Source organism: Balearica regulorum, chromosome 3, assembly GCF_011004875.1.
Source record: "Balearica regulorum gibbericeps isolate bBalReg1 chromosome 3, bBalReg1.pri, whole genome shotgun sequence".
Classification (NCBI taxonomy): Eukaryota; Metazoa; Chordata; class Aves; order Gruiformes; family Gruidae; genus Balearica; species Balearica regulorum.
In genome coordinates, this window is record NC_046186.1 from 114,196,874 (window position 1) to 114,203,121 (window position 6,248).

Consider the following 6,248-nt stretch of genomic DNA (forward strand, 5'->3'; position numbering starts at 1 on the left):
TGTGCATGGGGGCACACAGGATGTGTCTCAGCAGGAACACCACACAGTGGTGAGGACAAGTGTGCTCCTTGCACAACAAGAGCTCCCTGAGTTGTTGCTCAGGCACTCCCAACCTGAAATCTGGACTTGGGGATGAAATCTTTGGCTGGAAAGATTATTTTTTTACAAGTGATTTTTGAGGGGGCTGGATGTGGGAGGGCATTGATCTGTGAGTATGTATCTATCCAAGTGCTGTTTTTCTTGCACAAGATATAACTTGGTGTTGTAAAGATTGGGAGAGCTCTGTGTACAAGTTCAGTGGAAACATGATGCACATGTTTTACCCACATGAACTTATCCTACCAATGGCAAAAAGCAGGAATGCATCACTTAATGGTTTTACCTACATTATTGGCCTTTGCAGTTGTTACCATTTTTCCCTAGTATATGAGAAATAAGCAATCTATTCAGGTGGAGTTGGTCTTGAACTGTTTTCAGCATTTGTTAGACACAAGTCTCTGAAGAGAAAGAGCTCACAGCCACCAAATTCAGCTGTTAATGCAGCTGGTAACCAAGGAAGCTGCAGGCCACCTCCTATAAACTTTTGGGTGTCTATGCCAATGAGAAGAGCACAAAGAAGCAAATGTCCAGTGTGCTTTAGGAATAAAGCTATCCTATATTATTAATGTAAATTACACTCTCCAAAGAACATCCGATCAATAGTTTTGAGCAGCTGTAGAGTCATCTTAGACTCCTAGAAGTGCTGGTTAGAATGGCCCTGTGGAGTCTCCAGTCCAGCTCCTGACTCATAGCTGAACTGATGCCAACACTAGATTAGGTGGCCATGGCTTTGGGTGAGTCTTGGCAGCCTCCACAGCTGACAGTCCCCACCTCTCTGGAGACCTGTGGCTTGGCTGCATCACCCTTCCAGGGAAGATGCCAAAGTAATCATCCCAAATGTGAGAGCTGGCACTTTGGTGAACTCCTGTTGTCATAAGAGGAACTTCTCCCCAGGGGCTAACAAAGATGGTGAAGAGAGCACAGAGCTGTGGCAAAACTCAGCTTGAGACTCTGTAGAAGGGGAAGATAAAACTAATTTCAGTTTTCCACCTATTCTTCAACACTTACAAGCACCTAGGCATGTCTGTCCAGGATTCCTTGTGGTGACACAGAGGATTAAGAACAGATCCCAAGTCCTCATCTTGTCTCCTGATACCTCCCATGATACTGTGTGACTGTTACTTTTACAACTCAACCCAGCCCTGAGCCTGCTTCAGCAAGAGATGGAGAAGTCACACCACTGGTGCTCCAGCACCTATGTGCACCCAGCACTCTTCCCAGTGCCACCTCCTGCCAGTTCCCAGGCATTATCGATATTCCATCTCGGATTTCACAGCTTCTCTCAGTCTCTTGACTTGCCGCATATCCAGCCAGACTTCCTGCTCTGCTGTTTCTTCCAGTGTTTCCACATATGTGCTGTCTTACAAACAACTGTCAAGTTTCCTTTGCAAATCTCTACAGAGCTGGAACATGTTATTTACTGTCACTGAAAAAGGCAGCTCTTCAATAAAAACAAGAGAGTCAGAGACAGTAAAATCAGTGCACGAATCCAGCTGACCTGCAGAAACCTGTATAAAATGATGACCTTAAAGAGGGTCACTAGCCAGCTCCTCTCTCTTCTGTGTTGCATGCCTGGAGGAAAACTTCTATGAGCCATGGGCAGAGCAAAGGAAATAAGACCTCTGCATTGGGCACGAGGGGTGAGAACAACTTGTTGTTGCTTTGTGGAGCTATGTGCTCTTTGTCAGTTGATGAGCGCCATGGAAATCCAAGCCCTGGGCTTGTATGGGCTGGAGGGATCAAGGTTGGTGGGGCAGGGCAGTCCATGCTTTTCTTGGTTTTTCTCTGTGCTTATTGCAGGGGGCTGCTGCCTGCTGTAGTAGCAGCACTGGAAGAAAGCAGAAAAGTGAAATGAAAAACTCTCATCTGCATCGCTCCAGCCAGAGCTGCTTATACAACTGTACTGCATTCGGAACTGTCACTGCAGCCTTTCTGTTTTTTCTTGTGGAAGACGGCTAGTGGCTCAGTTGAGTTATATTGCTCCATTGATGAAATGGTTTGTCAATAGAAAGGTAGTTTGTTGTGCTCAAACAGCGTTATGATCCCATAACAACAATTCCCTCACCTACTATTGAGACCTTATTCTTTTATAAGGTGTATAGTGCAATGCCTGAAGGGGTTCCTTTCGAAGACAGCCAGGTACCTTATCCCTTTGCTTGGGAGTTTTCTTGCCTTGATGTTGCTGCTTCTTTTTCCTCTAGTTCCACTTCAAGCAGTTTCTCCCAGCTCTCAGAGTTGCACTGAATTTGCTCTGCACTGGTTGCACAGGCCAAAGAAGTAGCTTGCAAGAACCTAACTGGTATCCCAGTGCATTTTGCAATGCCTTAAATACTCACTTCCATATATACAAAACAAACATTTTGAAAACAGAGACAATGATGTCCAGTGTCTGATTTGACACAGGTTAAACAGTAGCCTGAGTAATCTTGGAAAAGAGGACCTCAGTATTGCCTGGCTCATTTATGCCAAGAGAAGGCCTCTTCTTTACAGCTGATGTAGTTTGTACTGCTGGGTGGGCAGCAGCAGCAAAGGAGCAGGCTGTGGATACACAGAAGATATGAACTGTGCTGGCACCACATGCATAAGTTCAGTCCTGCCCCTGCTTGTGCAGAGAACACCATGAAGAGTTTGTCTTATGTGTAACAGTAAAATCAGCTTTGCAGAAAAGGCCACCTTTGCTTGTAAGCCTGCTAACACGACACTTAGTGTAATATACAAATTGAAGTTGAACATGCTGGGGCGTGTCTGATAACTTGTTCGGCACTGTATGTGTTGTGCCCGCAGTTGGGATGTCTGTTGTGGACTTAGGAGCCCTGCTTTGTGCATGTAGGTGCTGGCTCACACTGCACAGCCACTCTGCCTGTCCCTGGCTCTTGTCTCCATGGAGCTAATTAGGGACACATTCTTATCCTTAATCTCCTTCCAGGTTAGTTCTACCCTGACAAAGATTTGGCTGGCCCCAGTTTTTGCTGTTTTGTTTTTTCCTCCAGTCTGTCTCTCCCTTTTTATAGGAGACAAGTAGAATCAGGTTGTTGTGAAGGGAAGCTGTGCCCAGAAGACAAAATGCTTCAATAAGAGAAAAAAGGGAGAGAAAAATCCTGTATTTTATCCTAGCAGTAGCCAGGAAGAGCTGTAAGTCTCCTGGGAGGTCTTGTTCCTGAAGATCAAAGAGGCTCAGAGAAGACTTGCCTACTTTGGAAAAAATCTCCAGAAAGCTCTTAGCTCCATCCACAAGCCGTTTCCCATCCAGTAACTTAGCCAGTAAAATATCTTGTGAGCCTTCTTTAAAGCAGTGAACTAAAAAGTGCAGAGTATGAAGTAGGATTTTATGGCCCCATGTATATTTCCAAAATATGCTTATACTTTTTATAGAGACTGAGCATAGAATTTTAATGCAGAGAGTGGACTATATAAAAGGCAAGGTGGAGTCACTTCTGGCCTGGATGGAAACTGCTGAACTCACTCTATACTCTCTGCTTTTGAGAAGAGAGAGCTGGTGCTGAACAGGTTGTAATTCCAGGGCCAGGGCTCTTGCAGGGCAGAAGAAGAGGCATCCAGTGAAGCAATGTGTTAGGCTGCAAGCATTGACATCGATAGCATTTACTCACAGGTAAGCTATAGGAACCTGAGCCAGAGAGCCGTAAACCAGAACTACCTCCTAACAAGAATGTTTATCAAGAGATGGAGCCAATAGGCCTGGACACTATTGCAGAGCAAGCCAAGTCAGTATTTCCCTGGCACACAGGTGCTTTATTTTTTTTTCAGCATAATTCTGCAATAAAAGCTCTTTTTCCCCTAGGCATTAGTGGCAGATGACAGGCCATAAGTGTAATTGCATAGCTAAGACATAGCTTTTGTTGCAGCTAATGGTTTCTTTCCTCAATAAGTGATACAGACAAAAATATTTGCACTTGATCCTTCTCAAGTATTCTGAAAAACAGAAAAGACCAAAACATTTCCTGAGCTCAAAACAGAATAATGTATTCACAATTTGTATTCAGAGCATTGGTGCTTTACTCTGAAAAAGGCAACAAATAGCAGGCAGACTGAGTATCCACCAGGCTGATCATATGCTCAGCAGAAAGTGCTTCTGACTGTATTTGTAATGCATGGCAGTCACTGCATCTCCACAGTCAAAATATTTGGCTTTGTTTATAGATGTTTAAAACATCTCTGAAACTTAACTTCCCAAGTGACTGGGTTTCTTCTAAGCACAGATAAACAAATGCTTCTCAAGGTGTTCTCAGATCTCTAAGTGTTTCAGATTGTCTCAACTCATCACGCTATAGAAAGTCACTTTGAGGCAGAAGAAGACTCCTGGTGCAAGTTTTCAGAAAAATACTGTCAGTGTGTTGCCCCTCTCCACCTGACACCTGGGCACATAAATCAAGACTGTCTCAACTACAGGGAGGTACAGGACTGAGACTGAAGACCATCTTCAGAACTTAAGTCACCCAACCCATGCCCTGTTGGCTGCAGGATTGTCTGACCATCTGTATAGGTACATCATAGGCATGCCAATGCAACATTTGGGGCACTCCAAATCTGGAAAGGGGTGAGGTGATGGTGGACAGCATGATGAGGGAGGCTCTTGTACTTTCCCTGTTAAATCAGCACTGGGGATCTGCTTCAAGTGCCTGAATGTGAATGCAGGTAACATGGGAAGCCCTTGGGAAGCAACAGTGTATCTAATAAGAGTGAACCCATTCTTGCCATAGCAGAGGAGCATGTCCCAGAAGGACTAAGGCACTCCAGACACTGGGCTGTCTGTGGTCAGCAGCTGCTGCTTTGAAGGAAACAGCAATAATCTCTCTTGTGAGCACTTCAGGGCTAATAGCCTGCCTCTGTGCTGCTCATTTTCCCATTTCCTGAGACGATATAGAAGATGCAGCTTGATTAGGAAGTAACACTGAAGTTAGGATGAGATAATCAGCATATGTACCAGTTGATACAACCCACAAAGTTGGTATGACCTTCTACACTGCAAAGATTTGCTGGGTCTACTAGACTGGTTTAACATCTGACCTGATGGATGCTGGCTTATGGTAAGAGTTCTGAGAAACCAGTCTAGCTTTTATTCCAAAGTATGTAGACTTTTCTGGTTCATAACTTTCATTTGTATCTAATTCTTTTTCCTCAAACTGTAAGAGCAGAAGTACAAGGCAGCAGCTCCAGGAGCTTCTCTTGACAAACTGGAGATGCAGCTCAATGCAGGTAAGTGAAGGGCTGTACTTGGGTAGGAGTTACGTGCAAGCCTGACCTTGGCTTGGAGAGCTGCTGAAGTGATCCGAGCCCCAGTCAACCACAAGCCAAACAGGAGGCAACTGTGCTCTCATGGAGAAGGCATGCCTCATACTGGGATGTATCACAGGCAGTTGTCCTCCTGGCATGTATATAGTCAACTGGTTTTTGCTATTTACTGTGGGTCACCTGGAGAGCTGTGTCTGAGCTGGAGGCATTCATCATGGAAGGGATGCAGGCCTGCTGGAGAGAGTCCCAGGGAAAGCGCGAGGTGGTTTCAAGGTCTGAGCCCTAGGAAATTTGCACTGACAGAAAGCAAAAAGAAGCAGGGGTTGACTTTATTTAACCTATCCTGGAATTGCCTTCTCTGTCACCAGCACAACTGGGCTTGCAGTCTGCCCTGGAGGCTGCACACTAGTGATAAGCATAAATATTTTAAAATTTCATATTAATGAAATTGACTACCATATGCCCTAAAGATAACAGCCATCGAGCTGTCACTCAGAACACTTTAGGTGCGAACAGATGCATTTTCCCCTGCAGCAATTTTCCTCTGTGAGAATAGTGATATTATTAAAGTTTGCCCAGAGACCATTTCAGCAGCTCATTAAACACAGCTGTGTATTTTGTGTAGCATTAAAGTAATTCACTTAGTAATTAACTAAATGTATGATAAGACGTTTTAACTAATACTGCTTTTCTCATGCAAGTGGTTTTCATTCATCCCAATCTAGTGTCCTCCTAGCTGATAGCATGGCAGGTGAGGATTGACTGCCAACCAGGGTGGGGGCAGTCTGTGAAGCCACTGCATGGCCCTGACAGGCTTTTCATCTGAGCATGTCAGGTCCTCCTCCAAAGCAGCTGTCCACCTCTGCACTGGACTTGCCAGCCTTCTCCCTCTTGTCTCC